Source organism: Silurus meridionalis, chromosome 7, assembly GCF_014805685.1.
Source record: "Silurus meridionalis isolate SWU-2019-XX chromosome 7, ASM1480568v1, whole genome shotgun sequence".
Taxonomy (NCBI): domain Eukaryota; kingdom Metazoa; phylum Chordata; class Actinopteri; order Siluriformes; family Siluridae; genus Silurus; species Silurus meridionalis.
Window position 1 is genome coordinate 23,454,924 of NC_060890.1, and position 14,563 is coordinate 23,469,486.

The following is a 14,563-nucleotide window of genomic DNA, read 5'->3' on the forward strand; positions in this document are numbered from 1 at the left end:
CCATGTTGTAACACTATAAAAAAGAAAAAAATAATTTGACTTTAAACCAATAAAACTTGTCATTTTCTGTAACGTCCCTAAACCCTCAAACTTCCATTTCTTCGCCATCAAAACGTAGCCAAAGGACTTATCGTTTTCTTTCTAGATTGCGTTTCCTTCTCTTTGTTTCCTTTCTTTTAAGCTTTTCACTTCCTGCTGCGATCGTACCACGTCAGAGGCATTGGTCAAAGAGAGTTCCCCGTGTTTACATTAGCCTGCGAGCTTCATACATCACCGTGGCCATTATGCATATACGCCATCTGGGCCTGGCAGAACAAACATCTCTTCATCCTGTGCTGAAATACAGGAGGTGGGAAGGTTCAACAATTCACAACAAGTTGTTAAAAAGATGAATTGCTTCGTTCTGCCGTGGCGGGAACGCACGTATGTTATTTCGGGCACGTTGGATGAACACAAACTCCTTTGATGGTCCAGATTGGCAATTTTTTAAATGTTTTTACATCCAGACTTTATCGTCTTTGTGCGTTTGAAATTGCAGTACGTTACTGTTTGCCTAACGTTTTTGGTAGAGTATAGGTCTTAAATCAGTCACTTCAAATCAAAGCAAAGTGAAGGAAAATGTGAGTTTCCTCTTAAGCAGTGCTTTTCATCATGGCCCAAATGGCTTGGGTAAGAAATCCATTGTTTTAGGCTGAGGAAAGAATAATAGCACTTTCCTGTTTGGCTGGAGATAATGTCATGAGAGCACACTGTTGAAGCCGACGGATGAACACTGTTGTCCTTTAAGTCTTTTCACAACAGAGACTTCTGTCTTTTTAATGTCTTCTTAAACCAGTGGTGGACGAGATACACAACAAAATATTACTCCAGTAAAAGTAAAAGTTCAACTGCAAAAGTGTTTGCCTTCAAATGTACTTAAGTATCCAAAGTACGATGATTTATTACGGCTATAATGTTCCTAATATCATTTTTGTCACAAGACTCTTTGCTTATTCAACTCAGTTCATGTGAGAAGACTCTTGGTTAAGATTAACCAAGAGTCTTCTCACATGAACTAATGATGAACAAAATCAAATTATGAACAAACTCCAGACTCCTGATTTCTGAAATAGTTGAAAAGAAGGTTTTGATCTCATGATCATTTTAATCAGTGTTTGACTCATTAATATCATTCATGAGTCAAACACTGATTAAAATGATCATGAGCTCAAAACCTTCTTTTCAACTATTTCAGAAATCAGGAGTCTGGAGTTTGTTCACCATTTATTCCTCTCTAAATGATCTGCTTGCTTTTGATTTGATGCTGAACTGTATGTTGGTGATCAGAAGATACACCAATCAAAATGAGTTTAAAACAGAGCTTGTGCTCGAACCCTGATTGGTGGCTTACTGCGTGTTTGACCAGTTACATTTTTATCCTCATAAATAAAAAGGAACGACTGATTTCACTGAATGAATTTGAGTAACAAGTAAAATATTTGACTTTGAAATGTAATGGAGTTACAGTAAAATAGAAATACTTCAGTAAATTAAATGTACTTGGTTACTGTGCACCATTCTCCTAAACCGATTCTGGTCTACTGTCTGATTATAGTGTATTATTTCTGCTGTCTGTGGGTCAGCCCGAGGAAGCTGGTTCAGATGTTGCTTTTGTCTTTGGCAGGGAATGTTAACCTTGTACTGCTTTTGTCAAATTGTCTCACCCGTACAGGAAGTGAATGATAGGCAAAGGAAGGAAGCGTAGATTTTTGACCCAGCCAAAGGGTCAACTTTGAGGAGGTTCAGGTTTATAAAATCCCTTGCTCTGGATTAGCAGTAGTAGATCTCTCCTTTCAGTGGTAGTTTTTGGAGGTGGAGCTTCATGTCGCCACTTTTAACAAGCTCGCAAACTCTCAACACAGTGATTTGGAATGTAAAGTAAACAAATGCGCCTCTGTATTCTTATAAGGTCACTAATAAATCATATGTAATTCCCACACTGGGGCTGGACTGGTTTTCAAACGCAATACCTTTTTGACACCAAATTCGGAAATCTCAGCCTGGATCGAAATCTGGTTTCCTGAAAAGTGCCTTTGGTTGCTATTCTTGTGTTTAAGTAGGAAGTGTGAGTAGTGAAGTGAGTCGCAGTATTTATTGAGATGGTTATAATCACACAGCCACACATCCTCATAGATTTAGTTGCTGCTGTGGGAAGAAAGCCAGCACTGACACTTAGCTGGCTATGTATGGATAAGGAAATGTCTCACTTCAGATTCCTGAACTGCAGATGCGGAATCCAAACCAGCTGATCAGCGTTTCATGGTGTAAAGTAGCTGAGTGGTTGTAGTTAAAATGCATTTTGGGAATGGAAGATTAAATCTCAGGGCTGCTACTGTGAGCAGAATTTTTTTTTTTTTTGTCTGCAGATGATTTTTGATCTGCCGCTGTGGATTTGCATGTAATGTCCGCATGTCGAGAGACATTTCAAACCTTCTTGCTCCTTCCCATAATAGAATAACTTCCAACTTGTTTGTGGATGGGTACTAGAACACACATACAGCACAGATGATTATCTGAGTGACTGACTAAATAATTATCCGCCTGACTATATAACAAACGAACTGATTGGTTCACTGACTTACTAATGACATCGAGAATTCAGGCGACAGGAAAAGAGAAATGATCATTATTAAGTATCCTTATTGTTAAATAAAAGTTAAACACCATACAGTGTGGTCAGGGTGTAAGTAGGGACTTCGGCAGGGCTAGCAATGGCAGCGTAGCTAAAAGATAACACAGATATAAGGGATATCTGGGATAAGAGACGGCCCACCTTTATCGCTAATCCGTAATTAACTACTTGTCTGACTGACTGTATAACTAACTTACATTTACATTTGTGGCATTTAGCAGACGCCCGTGTTTAGAGCGACGTACAAAAGTGCTGTCTAGCAATGAATTATTCTACACTGGTACGCAAGATTACAAACTTAAGATAAATCAGACTACAACTCTTAAATTTGCACTTTCCAGTTTGCTTTGTAAAAATCAAGTGTTTCAGCAAGAGGTAGCTCTTCAACCGTTGCTTGAAGGTCCGAGCTTTGGAGTCTATCAGACCAATTTATTAAAAGGCTACATAACCAACTGGCTACTTGCCTTACTAACTATCTGACTGACTCAATGAATATCAAATCATTACATTCACATTTATGGCATTTGGCAGATGCCAGTATCCAGAGCTATTTACAACTAAGCAGGGGAGCGTGAAGGAACTTGCTCAAGGGCGCAGCAGTGGCAGCTTGGTGGTGCTGGTATTTGAACTCGTGACCTTCCGATCCAAAATCCGAAGCCTTAATCACTAACTGTCTGACTGACTGGATAACAAACTTAACCATCTATCTGTCCAATTTACTCGTAAAGGCTAACTAACTGCGTGACCTAATAAATAGATAAATAAACAATTAAATAATTAACTGGGTGAGTGATTGGATAATTAATTACCAGTCTGACCCACTCACAGATGTATTACATTACTAATGAACTAACTGATTAATGGACTAGATAGCTAACTAACTGACTGGGTTACAGACTACCTGATTACAAGGCTAAAAAACTAACCAGATGATTAAATAACTGTTTTTCTGTACAATGTAGTGATCAAATGGCTGACTGGCTAAAGAACTACCTAAATAATAATGACTAGATACTAATATTTCTTTTGATTAATATTAACATTCAGACACAAGGTAAGGGAAAAATAAGTCCACCCTGTAATTCAATAACATGTAGAAACACCTTTGTTTACTTACACACTATTTGGCAGATGCCCTTATCCGGAGCGACTTACAATTATTTATACAACTGAACAGGTGAGGTATAAGGGCCTTGCTCAAGGGCTGATGTGAAGTTCAACATCTTACCAGTGGTGGATGACGTACACAATGTACTTGAGTTAGAGTATATGACTCCAGTAAATGTATCTTTAAACTTTCACTTGAGTAAAAATACAAAAGTATTTGACTTCAAATGTACTCAAGTATCTAAAGTACTATAATTTATTATGGCTGTAATGTTTCTATTATAATTTTTGTCACAAGAGTTTCAGAAGTCAGGAGTTTCTTCCATCATTTATTCCTTTTAAAATGTTCTGCTTGCTGCTGAACTGACGCTGAACTTTATGTCGGTGTAAGCAGATACCATCAAGCTGCAATCAAAACAAAGCTCGCGCTCCCCTGATTGGTGGTTTGCTGCATGTTTGACCAGTTACGTTTTTATACGCTCATAAAAAAAATTAAAAAGGAACGACTGATTTCGCAAAAAGTAAAATATTTGACTTTGAAATGTAGTGAAGTTAAAGTAAAAGTCTCCAGAAATAGAAATACTTCAGTACATTTCAGATAAGAGAAAAAATAAAGTACAGTACCAAATTACATTTACTTCCTTGTAAATACATTTACTTCCTACTATCCACCACTTCATCTAACCCACTGAGCTACTTTCCCCCAACTCCCATGTCGGAATCAGTCTCTGAGATGTTTTTTTGTTGAAATCTTGCCCCACTTATAGAGAGTACTGAGGTCCACACAACTGCTATTAGGCTCTTATTAATGAAAACATACACTTGTTGTTCTTGTTATTATTTTCACATAACTGATCTTCCAGCTGGCTAGCTGCTTAAATGGCTAACTGCCTAGCTAGTTATTTGCCAGGCTAGCTGGCTAGCTGTTTAAATGGCTAACTATCTAGCTAGTTATTTGCCAAGCTAACTGGCTAGCTGCTTAAATGGTTAACTACCTAGCTAGTTATTTGCCAAGCTATCTGGCTAACTACCTAGCTGGTTATTTGCCAAGCTAGCTGGCTAACTACCTAGCTAGTTATTTGCCAGGGTAGCTGGCTAGCTGCCTAAATGGCTAACTACCTAGCTAGTTATTTGCCAAGCTAATTAGCTCATATAGCACTGTCTAGCTAATAGCATAGTGTAAAGCAGCAGTTTCAATTCATGCACACTATTTATTTATCTTTTGCTTGTTGTAGATATGGGAGAGTGTTTAGGCATCACCTTGGTATTTAACACCCCTTCAGTAGGAAGTTAAACGGTTGGTATTAGGTTTAGGCCACCCCATTATTATCATCTTCATCATCATGTTCATTGTGTGTCTCAAGTGAACTCTGTTAATTGACTGCGGACCATTTCACTGAGAGATGCCCACATATGATAGAGCGCACCATTCCCGAGAGAAAAGACCACTGTTGATTGATACAAAGACAGTTTGTGTTAAAGTGTGTGTGTGTGTATGTGTGTGTAAAGGAGAGAGAGACACAGGGTGGGTGAGCAATGTCTGGAATGTTGGATCGTGTTGAAACTTGAACTTTTTTTTTTTTTTTTTTTTTAAATAAAGGCCCACAGCGGCCGTTTCAGTGCCATGTCTTTTTTTCCTCCATCGCCTTCTGTAATATGTAAAGTTCAGGCAGGCGTCTGTAGATGGAGTGCCCACTGCCCGCTGGCCATATCATTCAGATTTAAAGGGAGTCTCTGTCAAAGCACAACAGCTTCTGTTCAGACCTTCGTGAGTGGGACGAGGTGGAAAGCGTGCCCGAAATCTGCTGTCCATCTGTCCGAGGTCATCGCACGTCCATCAGTGTTGGGTGTTAAAACATGGATCCCTCTGGATATGTTCTTAACCATTCAGAGATGCATTTAAATGCTTTTGTGCCCCACGTTTAATTTGCATATGTGTTTTATGGGGTCTCTACAAATGTAAATCCAAGGCAAAAAAGATTAATTAACGATTAAACACAGAAAAAGTGTAAGAGTGAAGAGGTTGTTTTGATTGAATAGGTATATAGTTTATTAGAGAATATTACGTATATGTGTGTATGTGTATATATATAAAACATTAATCACTTTGATATTTTTTTAAGTACCGTATTTTCCAGACTATAAGCCACTACTTTTTCCCCACGCTTTGAACCCCGCGGTTTAAACAATGAAGCAGCTAATTTATGGACATTTCCTGGGTTTTTCCCGGTTTCACAAACTTCAAGCCAAAAATCTGAACCCCATAACATTAGACCAATGAAGTTACGAACGGGTTCAGGTGAACCAATGAAACTCTTTATATTAAATCAGATGCGCTCCCACTGAATCGGGCCGCACCACATTATATATATGGATGATGTTCCTCTGACGTTTGACCTGCCGCTCACTCGGACTGTCTACAGGAAATGTGAATCATTCATCACGCTGAAAACAACCGGGCATAAAAAAACACTTCACCTGTGTTCTGAGCTGCACGGCATCGGGAGAAAAGATTCACCAATGGTGATTTTTAAAGGCACAATGATGTCAAAAGACAAACTAGAGAGAAATAGTTGTGAAAGGAAGGAGGAAGACAGTGAACAATGACTTTCTTGGTAGGCTACTGTTTAGATACAAGCCGTGTAACAGACACTGTCTTTCATTAAAGCATTTGTAAAGTTCATTAGTTTCAATGCGGCTTATAGACAGGTGCGGCGTATTTATGTTCAAAATAAAAATCTTTGTAAAATGCGCACGTGCCGCTTATATTTGGATGCGCTTAATAGTCCGGAAATTACGGTAGTCAGTGTGCAGCTTGTATAACACTACAGCGATCATTGTCTAAATAATTGGCAACAAAATAAGTACACCCTAATTAACCGTGACAAAATATTTTGTGTGAGCACCATTATGTATTCCTCCTGGGCATGGAATTGAAACTGTTTGACGTCTTTCCTGTTAGCAGCTTTAGTTAAGGGTTTCCTTGTGGATCGACGGCTGGCGAACAGACTTGATCCTGTCTTAGAAAACCTCTGTATGACCCTGGTCACTGTACTGTAGCTCAGTTTCAGGGTGATACTGATCATCTTATCTTATCGCTTCGGCATCTTTGTGGAGAGCAACATTTTTACTTCATAAATCCTCAGAGAGTCTTTACCCTGAGGTGCCATGTTGAACATCCAGTGGTCTGTATGAGAGAAATGTACTCAAAGCGTATAATGTGTGTGTGTGTGTGTGTGTGTGTGTGTGTGTGTGTGTGTGTGTGTGTGTGTATATATATATATATATATATATATATATATATATATATATATATATATATATATATATATATATATATATATATATATATACAGTGGTGTGAAAAAATCCCCAAATGTCCCACTTTGTTTCAGCTCATCAAACAAATTTAAATATTAGTAGAAGATATATAATATTGTGCGCATTTTTGTTACCACCTCAAATCTAAAATATTCTTCAGGGTTTCCTCTGGGTTCTTTGCTTTCCTTCCTCCTTCCCAGAACATGTGAATCTGTAGGTGAATGAGTATGTGTCGTACTTTTGTCTCATCCAGGGTGTGTTTCTGCTCATGGCCAGTGAATGAATTACTAATCAGATTACAACAGGATTGAGGGATAAAATCTTTTGAGCTGATTCATAGTTCATGAAGATTTTCTTTTTTACATTTCTTAATGAATATCACACACAAACACATTTACTTCATATTTACTGTCTCTCTCTCTCTCTCTCTCTCTCTCTCTCTCTCTCTATCTCTATCTATCTATCTATGGGGAAATGTCAAGTGACTTTTCTTTTATCTTATTCGATTTTCTACTGGCATTTCATGTTTTATATCATTAAAATGTATTATATTTTACTACAGTATAATCTGATATTTCTGCTTTTGTACCAAATGAAAGTACTTTGAACGTCCCTGTTGGATTTCTTTAAACCTTGATTGTATGTCGTCGGATTCAACTCCGATAAATGGATCATGGCAGTGAATGTAATGATTGTACTTCAGTATGATATATACAGTATTAGCTTCTATATAGGCAGACTGTTTTCCTTGATCGTGTTTGTTATTTCCAGCTTTCTGATTTTGCTTGTTGCAGAAATTCAGGTCTGTACAAGATTGACCTCATTACGGAATGATATGAAGATTTCATCTAACCATATGAGTCACACCCACAGGTTAACATTGTACCGCTATTGTATAAATATAGGCTTATCCATAAATGTTATTTATACTCCGTCATGTTTACATTCCTACCTGAAGCCACAATATGCAATCAGGGACAATGATTTGGAGCCCAGATTAAAGCTTTTCACTGCAAAATTATGATTCGACGCACACCCATAATTCAACAGAAGCTGTGCTATTCAAGCAGAAACATGCATCAGGGGGAAAAAAAACAAACTCGATATTGACAAGTTCATACCCTTAGGTTAAATTCGAAGAACTGAAGTAAATTGAATTTGTATAAGTATGACGAGTAACAAAATTGTGCAGTTCAGGTTCATCTTTTCACATATTTGTAGTGTTATTCCATTCACATGATCACCATATAAAAACACTCGTTCCTCAAGCAACCTCGAGCAAGGTAGATATCTGAATGAACAATAACACATGGAAGTGGTAGCTCAGTGTTTAACATATTGGCCTTCTGATTGGAAAGTTGTGAGTTAAAATCCCAGCTCCAGCAAGCTGTCATTGCTGGGCCTTTGAGCAAGATATGTTGTGGGCGACAAAAGCCTTATGAAGTATGTGGTAGCTAAGTAGTTAAAGTTTTTGGTTACTGATCGGAAAGTCGGGGTTTCAAGCCTCGTATCGCCAAGCTGCCACTTTTGGGCCACTGAGCAAGACTCTTAACCCCCTGTGCTCCAGGGGTGCTGTGCAGTGGCTGATTCTGTGCTCTGACCCCAGCTTCTTAACGTTGCTAGGATTTGTCTGTGTATCTGTGTAAAGCTGCTTTGAGACAATGTTCATTGTTAAAAGTGCAATAGAAATAAAAATGAATGAAGAACAAATTTCACTCCGCTGTAAATTGCATGTGAAATATAAAGCACTCTTTGTTCTTCTGTTCTTTCTTCTTAAACAAGTTCGGAACAAATTTCTGGAGAATGCTGAAATACAGTTTTTGGTCAAATAGAGTTTTTTATTTATTTATTTATTTTTTTTAAACAGTTTTATTTATATGCATATAAATTGTAAACTTTTTAACATTCTGCATTAAATCCGTTTATGAGGCTAATGAAACTCCTAACATGATACCACCACCACCACCACCACCACCACGCTTCACTATTAACAGTATCGGACAGGATGTTTTTTTTTAATTTACCATCTCAGGTCTGCTTATTCAGCCACAAGTGCGTTGGGAAAGTTGTAAAGTTGGTTTGTGCACAGGGGCATTATAATGCTGGAACAGGTTTTGGGTCTTCTAGTTCAAGTGAAGGGAAAATTCAATGCTACTGCATCCACTGTAAATTTGTGTGCCGCCAATTTTGTGTTTCAGGAAGAAGCATATATAGATAAAAAAGTCAGGCAGCGAGTACTTTTTGTTCATTGTGTGTGTGTGTGTGTGTGTGTGTGTGTGTGTGTGTGTGTGTGTGATATATATATATATATATATGTCAGTTTTATAAGGTTCTGTGTGGCCTGTAAAGATTAGCAGAATGAGCGAACCCTGTAACACAATACCAGGATGAAGAGGGTCTTCTCTTCACTGTGTTATTTTTTGCTTTTAAACTGTCAACTTGTTTTAGGGCACACTTATTTTTCTTTTATCCATTCTTTTATTTTTTTTATAATTCAATGTATTTCTATAGCACTTTTAACAATGGATATTTTCTCATAGCAGCTTTGCAGATTGTATGAATTATATAACAAAATCAAACAAAGTTCCCTTATATTTAAATGTATGTGTTATTTATCCTGGATGATGAAAAATTGGCTGACTTCAGCAAGGAAGACCTTCCATAGATGAGATGGGAAAGAAACCTTGAGAGGAACCAGATTTAAAAGAGGAACTCATCCTCATTTGGGCGACACAAAGAGTGCGATAATAAATTGTTAAAACATCACATAAACGATAGTTTATTTTTGTAAAATAGAGATGCAATTTTCATCTTTCCAAACTCTAAAAAGAAGTTACAATGGTGCAATTTCTAGAGGGAAACAAAGCTGGGTTAGTTTATGCCTCACAGTGCGGAGAGATGTATTCGTGATAAACTGTATGCCAATCAGTGTGGGGTGGAAGAATTTGCTGCGTTTCGGATATTTACTCCCACCAAAATTTGTGAGGAAGAAATGATTAGGATGTAGAGGCCCAGTGGTTCTTCAGTGTGCGTGAGGACGAGGGAAGTGGAAAGCTGGATTTGGAGAGTGAATATTTGAAGGCAGGACAGGGAAGTATTTGTGCATGTGTGGATCTGAGAAGGTGAAGGTGGTGAGGGGGGTATTTGATGACTGGAGTAAGTGAATGACTGACTGAGGCCTTGGAGTAGACAGGATGGGGCAGGTGGCTGTGTGTGTACTGACTGGTGAGTAAATGCGCAGCTATGTGTTTAGCCTGATGTTAAAGTTTCGCGTTTCAACTCCCAATTACCCAAAGCAAGTCTGAGCCTATTAAATTACTAATATACAATATATATATATATATATATATATATATATATATATATATATATATATATATATAGTATATTATTCATATATATAAAACTTCTTTTTATCCACTAGAGTGCCTGGCTGATCATGTTCCGCTTCTATACTTGCATCAATCGTGTCCTATAGCGTAACAAACGCTGGAGTTTTATAGCGACTTTTATGAGGACGTCTATCGGTGTGTCTGGGATGAAAGACAGACACCGTGTCTCATCGTGTTCGCAGATAAGAGAGTTAAGGATCTTTGTGTGGAACGTACGAAGTCTTTTCATGATCCGAGCTCGAGAGCTTCGCGACGAAGGGACTCCAGTGCTGCGTTCAAGCGCTGACAGTTTTGACACGTCTCTTGTTCAGCATCTTTTCACTGCGTGGCCTAGATAGTGTTTCACGCTCTTTTAGGAGTCACTCGCGTGCAGGCTGCTTCTGTTCACTCGTTTTTATTTTATACAGAACATAGCGGCGAATAATTAAAGGAAACATGTTTTATTAACTTTCTGTTATTAATATTCAACCCCGCTTCACTGACAGTACATTTACTAGATCAAAGCAATACAAGAAAGATATATTGACGTTTATAGCATTTGGCAGACGCCTTTATTCTGACTGATTCAGAACTGAGCAGTGTATGGGTGCTCGAGGGTCCAGCAGTGGCAGCTTGGTAGTGCTTGGATTTAGACTCGTGACCTTCCGATTCCAATGCCTTAACCTCTGAGCTAACACCTCCCATTGAATATTGTTTAATAATAGCAAATTTTTTGTAGTAAATTGTTTAATTTGTTCAGCTTTGAGAAGTCGATCAATCTGGATTATCTACAAGAAGTGAAGTAGGTGAACCAGAGGTGGGATTATTAACGTGTAGCCACATATGTTCGGGTTTGCAGCTCCTCCTGGGTCTCGTTTAAGGTTGACAAGGCTTAAATGCCACTCTCTCTCTATTTCTATAGCGCTTTTCACAATGGGCATCGTCTCAAAGCCGCTTTGGGAAAAAAAAAAAAAAAACTAATTTTAAATATGTGAATTATCTGTGTTTGTCTCGGATGAAAAGCCTGAGGCAACTATGGGCACAGAAACAGTCCCTTTAGAATAGTATTAGGAAGAACCCTTGAGAAGAACCTTAAAGAAATCTAAAGGGGAACCCATCCTCATTTGGCTGACACCAAGAGTGTGATTATAATCATAAAAACATTACAAACACCGGAGAGTGAGAAACATCAAGACCACCGGCGTGAGTGATTTCTGAGTAATGTCCTTACTACAGCCTTATACAGTCCTCAGTTGTGGAACTATGAGCTCCTGAGCGATACATTTGAGATAATCTGAGCTCATAATAAAATATTAAACATTATTAAGCATCATTGTTGCTTATGATTTAAATATATATACAACAGGAGGCAATACATGTTTTTAACATTAGTTGAGGTGAGGAGACCTGGGGGTGCAGTCAGCGTTCCAATTCATCCCAAAGGTGTTCATTAGGGAGGAGATCAGAGCTCTACAGCAGACCACTCAAGATCTTCCTCTCCGCCCCATGTGAAGCATATGCTCATGGAGCTGGCTTTGTGCACAGGAGCATTGTGATGCTGGAACAGGTTCGGGTCTAGTTAAAATAAAGGGAAAATGTAATGCTTCTGCATCCAAAGACAACGTTGTGGTAACAGTTTTGGGAAGGAGAACATATGGCTCACGCAGAACCATCCTCAGCACAGACCGATAAAAATCAATAAGTAGGCCGTATGGATAGATCGGCAGGTATAGAAAGATCAAGGGTGGCATGATCACTGGTACCTCAGGAGCTCGATAGATAATGGTGAGCACTTTAGTAACGGAGTTCGTTATATTGCAACAAAACACTGAAATACATTGTTTTTACGTGGAAAAGTAAGAGGAAAAAACTGAACGTCTAATTTTGTCAACATATGATACATTCATGGCATAAATGCAAAATGAAACCAAAACTATGCTCTTGCTGCGAAAATAACAGGGTTTCCAAAGAGATCGGGCCTGAAAATTACAGAGAAGATAAGAATCTTGGCATTTATTATTTTTTTCCTTCCTCACAGAAAAACAAACTGTAACTAAATATAACCGAGTCGTTGGATTTCCTTCAGTCTCCGCGGTCTCTTTGTGGTTTAGAAAGCAGGCTATTCATAGCTGATCGTTCGCGGAGTCGAAACATACTTGACTAGTCGCAGCAATAACAGCCGCATCAGTCTCGAGGCTCTTGTAAAGGGAAAGCACTCCTAATTTGGTTAGTTACGCGCAGACATGGTCGCGGAGGCAGCATTGTTTGGACGGCGTACAGCAGTGAGGCTATGTGCAAGCCCTGGCTTATCTCTCTGATGACACCGATATTGAGTTTCCGATTCTTATTCCCAGCATTCCTTTAGCATTTAATCATCGGGCAGATATTCTAAAGCCGAATCAATTGCACACAATCCGGACCAAACACAATGGCAGCGCTGTTACAAGCAACAGTTACAGAACTGAGCATCGTTGTCAAATTAAATGTACAAAAAAAAAAAGAAATACTTGCGTAATACTGACAGCATGGCTTCAATTCTCTGCCCCGTCATTTGGGCGGAAACCCCGATGCGTCGTACATGTGAAACAAGTGCGTTCATGCCGTGGAAAGATCATGAATCATATTTTCTTTAGCAGGAATCAGAGATAATGGATTCGTTGTATATACTGTATGGATTGGTATGTGATTATTGAACATTAGTCCCCATTTGAAGGTCCTCCACTCTTCTGGGAAGATGTTCCACCAGATTTTAGTGTGTGCTTGTGGAGATTTGTGCTCATTCATCCAGTAAAATCAGGTACTGGGGTGCACTCAGCGTTCACATTCTTCCCAAAGGTGTTCAATAAGAATGAAGTGCTCTAGAAGGAGATTAGGGCTGGGCGATAAATCGATTTTTTCGATTAACTTGAATGTGTAGTTTACATCGATTTCTTTCTTCGGGTTTCTCTTTAATGTCCGCCGACGCTCCCCTCTGGGCTTCTATATTTTTGAACGAACTCAGCCCCGCCCCCCTCCCCCCGCGCGTTTGCCATAGAGATACACAAACAACATGGCAGCGAGCAGAGAAGAACTCGTTCCCAAGAAAGGCACAGTGTCATCTGTAATTTGGAATTGGTTCGGTTTTGCTGCATCAGACGCAACACAAACACCACCCCGCTGCAATGTTTGCTGTCGAGTGGGAGAGATGTAGGGCCCTACGACATGAACAAGACAGCGGCAGCACAAGACTGCGGTTAAGCAGCCGCATCTTGAAAATACACGGTTAAGCAGCCGCACTTTGTTTAGTGTTGCGCGTCTAATCGTACACTTACGGTATGGGTGGTGGAAGCGGTCAAAATACATGTAAAGATGCTTCAGAACGGCGTTTCCGTTAAGAAACAGAACAATCAGAGCATTTGAATCACCACAATCAAACGCTCATAAAACATTTTTTTGAGGAAATATCTTTCAAATAATTCTTATTTAGAGTCTCCCTGTCTATTATATACTTATTTATAATTTCAACTCATTTTACTGCGGAGTTTTTAAGAAAAGTAAAGGCAAAATTACTCCAAGCATCACTGCATTTTTAACCATGTTCCACATTCAAACACTCATAAAACATTTTTCTTTATAGGTTTGCTCAATCTTTTAAATTATTTTTATTTACAGTGTCCCTGTCTATTACTCTGTTGAACTTTATCTCATTTTTGGTTTTGGAGAAAAGTAAAGGCAAAATCATTCCAAACCTCAGTTGCATTTTCAATCATGCTCCACATTAAAACACTCATAAAACATTTTTCTTTGTAGGTTTGCTCATTTTATGTTATGTTACGTTCTATTTTCACAATTTACAAAATCTTGTATTTTCTGATTGCACTTTAACCCAAAGTGGGTTATAATCCCAGAAGGGTAAATAAACTTTATTTAATAAAGTTTAAACTTTTTTTGAACATTTTCTTTGTCATATGTAGATTGATTTTAAGCAGGGGGAAAAAAAAAAAAAATATGCTTTAGGCCATATCGCCCAGCCCTACAGGAGATCTTAAACTTTAAAACCATGTAAACCATATCTGTGTTGAGCTGGCTTTGTGCACTGGAGCATTGGCATGCT

General features: G+C 38.6%; 1 protein-coding gene across 6 annotated transcripts in view; it reads left to right on the forward strand.

Annotated features, from left to right (window-relative positions):
* The window catches only part of caskin2 (CASK interacting protein 2), a 63,377-nt gene that overhangs the window by 8,671 nt on the left and 40,143 nt on the right, over positions 1 to 14,563 (forward strand). The window lies entirely within an intron of this gene.